This window comes from Anas platyrhynchos, chromosome 11 (genome assembly GCF_047663525.1).
Source record: "Anas platyrhynchos isolate ZD024472 breed Pekin duck chromosome 11, IASCAAS_PekinDuck_T2T, whole genome shotgun sequence".
Lineage (NCBI taxonomy): Eukaryota > Metazoa > Chordata > Aves > Anseriformes > Anatidae > Anas > Anas platyrhynchos.
The window spans coordinates 22,107,696-22,119,211 of record NC_092597.1 but is presented as its reverse complement, the minus strand read 5'-3'; the positions used below and the strand labels follow the sequence as shown (position 1 = coordinate 22,119,211).

Sequence of the window (11,516 nt, the reverse complement as noted above, 5' to 3'; positions counted from 1 at the left end):
CCCGGCACGGCCCCGGTGCGCGGGGAGGCAGCGCCCGGTGGAGGAGCCGAGGGAAAAAAAAGGGGCATGGGGGTGTGGGAGGGGGTCGTGGGGATGGGGAAGGGGGGGTTCTAGGGTGGGACGGGGGGTGTGGGGTGGGATCTGGGGTGTGGGAGGGGGATGTATGGTGTGGAGGAGGGGATGTCGTTTTTGGGGACAGGTCCCCCCCGGGTGGGATGTGTCTGGGGGGGGGTATGGAGCAGAGGGGTGGGAGAGGGTCTGTGGGGTGGGATATGGAGCATGGGGTGGGGTAGGGTGCTAGGGTTATGGGATATGGAGAGTGGAGGTGGGACAGGGACCGTGGGGTGGGACAGGGTACCCATCGGTGTGCCACAGTCCCTGGGGTGCAGCAAAGGACCGTGCAGGTGCGACAGGTCCCTGAGGGTCAGCCAGCGTCCCCACAGCCAGGTTAGGGTCCCCAGGGGTCAGGCCAGACCCCACACTAGGACAGGGTCCCTGGAATTGGAGGCTCCCCACGGTCAGGCAGGGTGCGACAGTGCCATGGGGACAGGGGACAGCAGCACAGGAGCAGCAGGACGGGGTGCAGGACGCAGCGAGGCGAGGGATGCCCACGCAGGTGCCGTGTGGGCACCGAGCATCGTGGCTCCATCACGGAGCAAAGCCCCGGTGCATCTCCTGGGGCTCAGCTCCACGCACCAGCACGGCCCCCTCGGCCCCAGGGCGGCGCGGTGCTCCCATGCCAGCAAGTTTTGGGGCCGTGCCTCGTCTCAGCCCCAAGGGAAGCAGCTGGGAAGTGGTCTTGGGGGGCAGAACTGGTTAACACAACTAGTCACGCTCCAGCTATTGTTCTCCGCTGGCATTCAGCTTCGCAGACTTTCTGCTTCTATTTCGGGCCTGCTGAAGGGCTCGTGTACCCAACAGCCTGCCTGTTTTTCTCCTAATTATTTCAGTCGGGCTAAAAAAAGATATCACCTCCCTCTGCAAACCTTGCCTCCATTGTTCGTGGTGGGGAAGATAGAGGGTGAGAAGGAGAGGAGAAAAGCATCGGCAGCGGTTCCCTCACGGTTAAATGTGTCTTGGAGGAAAACAGGAGGTGGCAGTGATGGAAGAGGCACTGAGCACCCACGGGGGCTGGTTGTCCCAAATCCTGCGTGGACGGGGCTAGTGGAGGAGCAGGGAATCACCCTGGGTTCGGAATGGGAAATCCTGGGGCTGCCAGGAAGCAATTGCAGCATCCCACCTGAGGCTTGAGGATGCTGCACGTTGCACCTGCTGCGATGGGCGAGGGTTGTGTCGGGGGGCTGAAGGCGCTGGGAAAAGCAAAGGGGAGATGGAGAGGGTACGGCGGGGCCCCCGTGTGCTCCACTTGTACGGGGTCGGACCCGGGACCGGAGCTGGGAGCGCACAAACAGCTATTAGTGGTCACGGGAGAGGAACACCCTGGCGGCACCTCCTCCCCATCAGCTCAGCCGTGGCTTTGGCAGAGGCGCCGGTCTCGCCGAGGCGATACCTCTGCTGCGTAAACACTTTCGGCGGCCTCGCTGCCCCTCCTGCCACTGCTGGCAGCAGCATCGGGCCCAGAAAGCACCGATGTGGTGCTGGGCAAGCAGCTGCTGGGTTGTGAGCACCCGAGCCCTTCGGTTTCCTCACCCCTATCCCATGCCAGGCACCTCGGAAAGGTGGGACCAGGACCCCCAGGCAGAAATTCGGAGCCGTGGCCGTGCTGGGGACAGCTTTGTGCTGCCCAAGAGCAGCTTTAGGGTTGGTTTAAAAACGTTTGCTCTTGGTTTAAGTTTTCCCAGCTCTCGGATGGGATAGGTGGTATTGCAGCAAGGCTCTGAAGCAATAAAAAAAAAAATCCCAGGCACGAGGGGAAACATCTGGCAGGGCAGAGAGGCTGTAGGCCGTGCTTCTGACTCTCCCGGAAAATTTTAATCGGCGAAAAAGTGAAGAATATTTTTAGCATGCAGTCACTGTGCATGTGAGGGCGTGTGCACGGGGACGGCCGCGGCGCTGTGGTTTATCAGCTGCCGCGAGCGCACGGAGAGCATCGCGCTCCCCTCGTCCCCGGGAGGAGCTGCAGTCCACGAGAGGAAGGTGAGGAAGATGCTGGTCGTGTGAGAAGGTGGAGGCTGGTCCAGAAACGCCGTCTGATGACAGCACGGGGGCAGGAGCCCACCCAGCATCGCATTCATTGACAAGAAGCGGCGTGGTGCTGCTGGGACGAGCGGGATGGAGCCGCACGTGGCACGAGGAGCTCGTGCTGGTGAGTCACGGCGCAAGGACCTCTGTTTGTAACCAAGCCCTGGGTTTTAACCCCTCCTGGCCGCACACATGGGCACTTCCCTGCTGCAGGGTGGTGGCATTTGGGGTCCTGCAGCACCTCCACGTCTCCCTGCTGTGGGAAAGGAGGTGGCTTGCCGGGGCAAAATGGGGACGCCTTCGGTTGTCTTAAATTGTCCAAATGGAGATGGCTTTTGGTTGGCTTTGGTTGGCTTCTCTAGGCGAAGGGGACCAGGTCTGGGCCCAGAGGTGGCTTGGAAGAGCTGTCCCAGCACCCGCTGCTCAGCACCCCCAGGCCTTTCACAGCAAGGGATGATTTCTGCTGACCAAAATCAATTTCCCTGTAATGGGGTCGGGGCATCCTCCCGCACCCATCGTCCCGCACCCATCCCGCAGCACTCAGCATGCCCCAGGTGCTGTCTCCCCTCTGCCTTCCATGGGCTCTGCACTGTTCCTGGCCTTTGGGGATGTTTCCAGCAGTCAGTGACCAAAAAACACCCCAAATAACCCCCCCTCTGCTCCTTTGGCTGGAAGCTGGGATGTAAACACACTGCGATTGTTGGTGTCAGCGCTCGCTGGGCTGCAAATCCGGGCTGCCTTTGGGGCTCCACCTGGACAGGGAGACCCCAAAACCACGGCCGCCCTCTCTCCTGCTCACTCCTCATCCCCCCATTAAGGGGGAGGCTGCAGCGGGGCTGGAGGGAGGTTGGTGCTCCCGGGCTGGTGGCAGATAATGACATTGTATTTTATATATTTGTAGGATTTCTTAGTGGCCACCATTTTTTTGGGGAACCCCACCAGAAGTGTAAAACCTGCATGGCTTCTGTGTGTGCCCAGCCTCTGCGGGTGTCTGAAACCCTTTTGGATGAGCACATGGGGAATGCAGGGAAGTGGCAGAAGGGGGTAAATCCATATTTTATGCTCCAATCGATGTCCTGATTGATGCTCCTGCCAGGTGCTGCTCAGCAATGCCGCGCGCCCCCCGTTCGAAGGCACAGACCCTGCTGGTGAACCGCAGCCACCGCCTCCGCTGTGAACGTGAGTTTGGGGAGATGTGCTGTGGGCTTTGGGGTAAAAAAAGAAAGGGAAAAAAGCCAAAATTAAGCAACAACCTGAACACAGCTATGGGCAGTGTACCGAGCAACCCAGTGACATTGGCACCGCAGCCTTGGGGGCGAACAGGATGCCAGGAGATTTCTCCTCGCTGCTCCCCTTGTTTTGGGGGCTGTTTTGGCACGGCGGTGCCACCGAGCTGGGGGCTTCTCCTGAACCTCGGTGCCTGCTGAATCCAGCCCCTGGTGGGAGCTCCCCGGGGAGCTGAGGCGGCTCAGCCCGGGCTCAGCTGGCCGCCCTTTCTTTCCTCATCCCCTGGTCTAAAAAGCGAAATCCCCCCTCGCGGCGTGCGTCGGGCGTGCGGAACAAAGAGCTGCTGGCCCGCTATTAATACATCAAGGGGAAGCACCAGGAAGGGAGACGAGCTAGCGGGGCTGGAAGACAATGTTGGCACCAGAACAAATGGGGCCAGAACAACCGGACAGGAATAAATTGAGGCTGGGAACGAGGGAGGCTCTAATCCCCTGCAGATGCTGCCGTGGCTCCTCGGCAGCGGGGACAGGGAAGGGAGATTTGGGGATTTTGGTCCTGCGGCGGTCGAGGATGGTTTCTCGGCGTAGCCTTGCAGCTCACGGACTGTAATCAGAGCTGTCAACTGCACTGAAATCCTAAATGGTGAAAGCTGAGTACAGCACGGCCCTGCAAACCACTGCGTGTCGGGAAAAAGCCCCAGAAAATCAAAGCCTGAATGGCCCCAAATCGCCACGTGCTGCCTTCGGGGCGCCCTCAAACTTAACAAAAGAAGTAAACTGTTTGATTTCAAAATGGAAATAGTTTGTGGTTGATTTTTTTATTATTATTTTTTTCTTAAATTACAGTTCTATGAAATTGGGAACGTGGCATCCCAGGCGTTGTGTTTGGGGACTCACTGGTAAGTCAGCGCACCACCTTGCCAGCTGCTGCCGAGTTTTACTGGTTTTTTTTTTTTTGGTGGCGAAGGGATTTAGCTGGCAAAATGGGGCTGTTGGAGGCGGAGGCACTCATTTCTGGTTGGGTTTGCAGGGAGCTTCGTGAGAAGCTCTCTTGGGGCGGGTCTGGTTTGCCTTGTGGTGAGCACGCAGGGTGGCCGCATCCTGCACGCTGCCGGCACCAGCCCGGGAAACCCACGTGCTGTGGGGTGAGAGGGGGATTTTTCATCTGGGGGCTGATCTGAAAGATAGAAACAGGAGGAAAAGTGAGATAAATCAGTTCAGATTGAAGGAAATAGCGGGAGACAGCATGATAAAAAAATCCCCCAAGCCTTCTGGTTTTAGACCAGCTCAGAATAGTTTGAAAAGAAATGCAAAGTTTGTGTTTGTGGGGCCAATTAGCCCCTTTTTAAAACTTAAATAAAATAAAATCTATTTCCAGATAAAAAATAAAACCTCATCTTTCCTTAAAAACCTTCTAGAGGAAGGGTTGGGTATTCCTGAGGCACTTGGTTTTCAGGACCCCAGAAACATCGCCGGGCTGGCACGGATCAGAGCAGCTTAGGGCCTCGCTCTGATTTTGGGTCGGCTTGGGAAGCAGGTTGGGATCAAGCAGCTTAAGGAGGGATTTACAGTGAGTGCTGGCAAGTAAATTCTTCCACATGAAGGACTTCTCGTGTTTGCCCATTGTGCCCGGGATGGGCTTTGGAGGGCTTGCACGTGGCCGAGCAGGTGGCACATACAGGGATGTAGGGATGCAGGGACATAGGGATAAAGGGATACAGGGATATAGGGATTCAGGGATGCGGGCACACAGCGAGTGCTAACATTTGGTGCCCCAAAACTTCGCCCTCTGTTGGTGTCGAGGCCGGGGGGCTCTCAGAGGGCTGCCTGAATTGCAGCCTCGCCACGGCTTGGAGACAAAATGCGCTGTGGCCACAGGAGGAGGTTTGGCCGAGAAGCATCAGTGGGCAATGCTTCCCTTCTGGAATTGCACAACGTAATTAATGCTGGTAATAAACGTGGAATCTCATTACCTCCGCGGCGGTGAGGTGCTCCTGGCTGGTGGCAGCCTCGGTGCTGGGGTGGGAGGCAGCATCCAGCCGAGCTGCCACCGGCACGTACAGACCCAGCGGGGCGCTGCGTCCCCAGGCAACCCCCATTTTCCAGGGCTGCACCACCGTTTTGGCTATATTTTGGGGTAGAAATACTCTCCTCTTTGCCCCTGGCTGGGGCATGCTGCATGCACAGAGAGAGAAGCCCCGTCCCTGCCCTCACCCCCCCAAACACCACGAGCTCCCCAGCAGGATCAGGCCCGCAGGAGCCATCAGCCAGCTCCGGCCGTTTGTCACAGGAAAGGTTACGAAGCCCTGGGGCTGTGAACTTTGCAAATTAGTTTCTGCTCCACGTGGAATTGGGCCATTTTCCCCCTTCCAGATGATGAAAGTGCATTTAGCATCCCCTGGCCGTGCGGGCTGACTCAATAACTCCAGTGACATTTGTAAATGCCTTTCTGCAGCCTGGCCAAGGCTCTCGCCATCCAACACAGGACTGTTTGCCCTTTTTCTGTGGTGTTTTCCCCCTTTTTTTGCAGTGTGTGAATCCCCCCCTGGTGCTGTTTGTGGCTGGTGTCTGCCGATAAACACCCCAAAATCTCCCCTCCCTGTTCGGGTGGCAGCGCCTGAGCAATGCGCACACCTGGGCACCAGGCAGCATCCCCTCGGGGGGAGCTCTTTGGGAGGGCAAATGCTCCCGGTTAACAGGACAAAACACCCAAATTGCAGATATTTTTTGGGCCCCCCTGGGCTGCAGCAGCTGGCGATGCTCAGGCAGGGCGAGCAGAACCTAACCGAGCACACGGTGCCCGTGTTTTGGCCGGGACCCTCTGCGCCCTCGGAGCCCACCGAGGTGAGAGCCTCCAGCAGCAGCCCCGGAGACCTCCAACCCTCGATCTTCCTCCTCCTCCTCCTCCTCCTGCTGCTGCTCTCCGGGACCACAGCCCTCTGTGTGCGTGCTGCCATCCCCACCTAGCGCCCGCCGAGCGCAGCTGCCGGAGCTGCGGCTCCCCCCGGGCAGGATGCGCCCCCCGGGGTGCACCCAGCACCCCTCAGCCCACCCAGGCTCCAAAAATCCCTCTTGGAGACATTTAGGGCAGCGTACGAGGCCAGGACAAGCCTTTAGCGATGCTCCCTTCCAGGTGATAGCAGGCTGCGGACTCCCAGAGCCACAGCCAGCATCTCCTCATTTTCCTTCCACTAATTGCCCCCCCTCCATCTCTGGGGAGAGGCCGGGCTTGCGCCATCGCCCTGCGCCCTCCCTGCTGGTGGCTGAACCACGGAGTAATTCGGGTTAGGAGGAGCCTCCCCGGGTCCCTTCATCCAGCCCCAGAGGGGCTCCTTTCGCAGTCCTTGCAGAGAATTGTTCCCAAATTTGGCTCATTCTTGTCCTGCCTCCAGTTCCACCACCCCCTGGGCCATTGTGTCACAATTTCCTTGGCCCCGCAGCCCCTAGGGGCTCTGCTGGGTGCTGGGGCTTTGCTGCTCCCACCCAGCCCCTATTCCCCATTCCTACTCGTGATTCAGGTGGGGGCTTTTTTTTTGGCTTTTGGTGTTTCTTTTTTAGGTTTGGTTTGAAATTTTTATGGTTTTATTTGTGTTATTTAACTTCAGAAACCTATTAAGGCTGTGGAGGAAGCACCTTTTGGATAGAGGATCCAAAGGACCCTCTCTGAGCAGAGCTGGAAATGCCAAGTACAGCGATGCCGAGCAGCCCAGGCACGGGACAGGAGGTAAAACCCAGGCGATGAAGGTGCAGTGTGGGCTCCTCCCTATTTCAGAATGAAACCAGAAAAAAAAAATAATAAAAAAAGCACACTGGCCCTATTTTCGCTTGGCAGAACCCCCCTCGCAGCTCACCCATAAAAGCCGGATTCAGTAGCTCGGCGTAATCCAAACTTTCCCTCTGCCGCCCTAAAGAAAACGTTGGAACAGAGCGAGCTCAATGCCCGCTGAAGAGGCCCATTTATCTGCAGGCTGAAAGAAAGCAGTAGGATAATATTTGGAAAAGGCTGCGAGCGCCCGGCCCCGGCTGCGCACGATGGCAGCAACCTGCCGAGGGGGCCAGGGGTGAGGCCGCCCCCCCAGAGCGTCCCATTTCCCCATTTCCCCTCATTTCCTGCCCATTTCCATGCTGGCCCCAAAAGGTTTTGCCACGTCCCTCTTGGTTTTGGGTGTGTTTCCCCCTGGAAAAATAAAAATGAGGAGTTTTGGTGGGGAGGGTGGGCAGAAAGCTTTCCCCAGCATCCCTGTGGGGCCGGCAGCCAGAAACTGCTCCTTCCCCTTGTTTGTTGGAGCTGCAGGACCAGCTTCATCAGATATCACTTAAAACCAGGCTGATTTCTGCTTAATTGGTCAGTAATAGTGATTTAATTGGCAAAGCCGTTAAGAAGTCGCAGCCCCCCGTACGGCAGCATCAATCCGAACACGCGGAGCCTGGCTGGCACTCAATAAATGTTGCTCTGCATTTCTCTTTTTCTTTTTTTTTTTTTTTCTCTCCTTGTCTAAAAGTGCTAATGGCTGTTTAACATTCTGTTGGACATCTGATTCCGATTTGGAGCCTAATTAGCCTTGATGAGGACTAATAAGCAGCTTTCAACATGTGCCCAGGTGAGCGTCTCGCTGCTGTCTCCTGTGGGGAAGCCCGAATTTACCACCAGTTGCCGACGCAAATTTCTGTGGGGCTAATCCAGACACGTCCAGGGCTCTGCTGTGCCTTACACCACTGTCATTAAGCAATTTCGAAGCCCGTCAAGGGTTTTTTTTCCCACTTGAGACTGCTTTTTATTGCTGCTGAATTTTGTTTCCTACAGGATTTGCCCTCCCGATGCTCTCGGTGTGTCCTTGCAAGCGGCGCCTGGCTGAAAACAGACATTGCCGCCCAATTTGCCGGCCTTGTTGGGGCAGAAAATGAACATTTTGAAGGTGTCATTTTTCTGTGGTGAGAAGAAAACTTTGAAATTAGCCCTAAATCAGCCATTGCACTTTGAAACCAGGCTGCAGCTTGAACCAGACGACACCGGGAGAAGCCCACGGGGCCAGCCGGATGGGGCGGTGGTCGATGGCCAGTGATCGATGGTTGATGGCCCATGCTCGATAGTCAATGGTCCACGGTTGATGGTCCAGTGTTGATAATCAATGGCCAATGGTTGATGGTCGATGGTTGGTGGTCACTGGGTGATGGTTGACAGTCAATGGCTGATGGTTGACGGTCAATGGTTGACGGTCAATGGTTGACGGTCAATGGTTGATGGTCAATGGTTGATGGCCAATATCTGACGTTTGGTGATGAACGGGTGAAGTTGGGTGGCTGATGTTGGATGTCCGATGGCTGATCCAGCAGCACGGCAGCACGGCTCTGCGGTAGCAGCAGCGCTTGCCTAGGTGGAGCTGCTTCTCTTCGGCATCGCCCCGCGTCCTCCGGCAGCGCCGGGTCTCATGGCGCAAACACCGCCTGGCTGCAGCTCCTGGGAGGGATGGGCAGGATCAGGAGGAAAGCAAAAAAAAATCTGTGGGCTTTTGTTTGTTTTCCGTGCTCCCCCTTCAAGTGCTGTGCAAAAGGTACTAGCTCCTGGAGGCTGGGCTTTGGCAGTCCCTGCTGCGCCGCCGAAACCTCCGGATACGCCCTGGGTGAGCCCGGAGCACGTCCCCACGCCCCGCTGGGGAGCGTGTCCCAGCCCCGGCTTTCTGGGGTTGTGGGAACACGCGTGACCAGCTCTCCCCCAACCTCAGATGGGCTGCTGCAGCCCAGCCCTAGGGGCAGAGTGCTTTTTTTTTTTCAAGTTTCACAGCAATTACGGGACTGCAGGTAAATACCCAGACCTCAGGGCTGGGAAAAGTTGCCAATTGCCGTGCCGTGAGACAGGTTCAGCCAGTGACATTTGTTCTCCTCGGCCCGGCTGAAACAAGGACCATGTTACAGCCCTAAATAGTCGCTTCTGGGGGACAGGTGGGTCAGGGCAAACTTTATTTTTCTGGAAACAGCAAGCACATTGTGCAGGGAAGACTTTCCAAGGATGCTCCCCACACCCTTTTCAGGAAATACCACGCTGCTCTCCTTATTGCCATGCCAATAATTTTTTTGTTGTTTGTTTTTTAATTGGCATAAATGATAGTCTTGGCAGGGACACGCCGTGTTTTCCCTTGGCTGTTGGATTTTATTCTGAAATCGCTTTTGTTTTGATCTCGGCATCTCTCCACCCCCCGGCTCGCCTCTCACCCCGCACGTTCGTGCTCCCGGTGCCCGCTCTGCCGCCACCACATCTGCTGAACCCGGGCGTGAAAACACCGTGGGGGCCTCCCACATCGGTCACAGCGGGTCCGGGGGGATGTCACCCACCAGGGGACACGGCAGAGGAGTTGCAATTTGCTTTGCAAAAGCCCCCGGGGCGAGGAGCGGGCGGCCGTCCCTGCCCGGTGACTCAGATCCTTCTTGGCCACGTGGGCAGCGCTCGGAGAGCCCCGACGCCGCTGCGCGGGGGCCCAATTTTAGCCCTGGGACAGACATTTTAGCCCTTGGGGACAGACATAATAACAGCGAGAGACGTGTGGCTCCGGCCAGGGGAGGGGGGGACCCGAAATATCCTCCTCCGTGCGGCGATGGCACGGCCCCTGCCCGGCGCCCGCGTAAACCAGCCTTGGCCAGACCTGCTATTCCAGTGGGTGGGGTTGGCTTTGTCCTGGCTTTATTACAAGCTCCCTCTTGGCACCAGTGCCAGCTCCTGTGCTGGGACGCTGCTCTGGGACGTGGTGGGGCTCGGCTGGGTGTCCCCAGGGGGGCTCGGAGCTGAGGACGCTCCCTGGGGACGCAGCAAGGGGCTGGAGCACCCCCCCCCAAGCCCCGCTCGGGCATCTCCTTCATCCCCCTCATTTCTTAAACAGCAATAAAACCAAAAGCAATCCGAGACGGGTAAAAACATCTGGTTTCTTTCCCTTTTTTTTTTTTTTTTTTTTAATTCAAGACCAGGCACATTGGTTGATTTTTTTTTAATTGATCAATTTTCCCCACACCACAAATGTCTGCGCTGGGCCTCTCCATCCCTGGAGCAGCCGTTAGCAGCTGAGCTTCGGTGCCGAAAATTGTTTTTAAACTTCCAGATCCATCTTTCGGAGGTTTTTTTTACAGGCCTGAGTCCATAGTGGGCCCTTTCCTTTTATTTTTTATTACTGGCATTTTTACCAGGATGACACTTTGACTAGTCTGGGAAATCTTCTCACCCGCCACGCCGGCTCCTGATGATGGAGATTTAATCTTTCTGGAGAGGAGGAGCGCACCAGATGATAGAAAACACTGCAAATTTCCCTCAAATTACAGAAACCCAGAGCAGAAGGAGCCTGCTGCCAACCTCCAGCCCCACCTGGAGCAGCACAGCATCCAAATGTGCCCACACCTTGGCCGGGCTGCCGTCAGTGCTGCCTCTCTAATACCCAATTTAAATCTTTTTTTGCTGCCGTCTCCAGCTTCTGATGGCCGGGAGAGCTGCAGGATGGCGGAAAAACCATCAGCACATCCCTCCTTGGGTGATTCGGGGTTCTTCCACCCTTGATGGGAGCTCTCTCCCAGCACCTTTTTCCTCCAAATCTCCCCCAGAAGTGCCGGGGCGCAAGAGGCAGGTGCAGCATTTCTCCGTCAAGCACAAATTTCCTGGAAATCCACCCAGGAAGGTCCCAAGGCGCAGGCTCGGAGCTGTGGTTTGCGAGCAGCGGCAGCACCGACAGCGCCCGCTCCCTTACGCGAGCCATCAGCCGTGGGGGTGCAGCTCCAGGGGGGCTGCAGATCCTCATTTTTGGGCTGTGGGGCTGCGCAGGTAGCTCCTTGCCGCACGGGATTTTTCCACGAGCAGGACTGAACGCGGAACATCTGCTCCGAATGGGGTGGGAGCTGCACCAGGCTGACCGTGGGCATCCCTGTGGCGAGCGGCCAGAGCCAGCCGGGGATTTTTCACCAAAGCCGAGCTGCAGAACAACTCCCGAGTGCAGCCAGGATCGGGAACCACACTGCTTTAATTACACCAGCCCAATTTTCCCTCATTTGGTTAAGCCTGGGAGCTACAGAAAAAGCTATTTCCAGGTGCAGGGCTCGCATGAAGGCACGATCCTTCTCAGCGCCCCGCACGCAAACGGGGTTTGGCCGCGTCCCGGCGGCCTCGCTGCGCAT

General features: G+C 56.9%; 1 long non-coding RNA gene across 2 annotated transcripts; it reads left to right on the top strand.

Moving 5' to 3' along the window:
* Positions 1-282: 282 nt before the first annotated feature.
* On the top strand, positions 283-10,265 carry LOC101792996 (uncharacterized). 2 transcript variants are annotated; one of them, XR_005268646.2, is made up of 6 exons: positions 283-2,266; positions 3,239-3,321; positions 4,215-4,267; positions 6,974-7,092; positions 7,871-7,969; positions 8,173-10,265. It is a non-coding gene; the product is annotated as an uncharacterized lncRNA (long non-coding RNA). The 2 variants fall into 2 exon arrangements; XR_003499836.3 differs by lacking the exon at positions 4,215-4,267 and having other exon boundaries at positions 286-2,266.
* Positions 10,266-11,516: the final 1,251 nt, after the last annotated feature.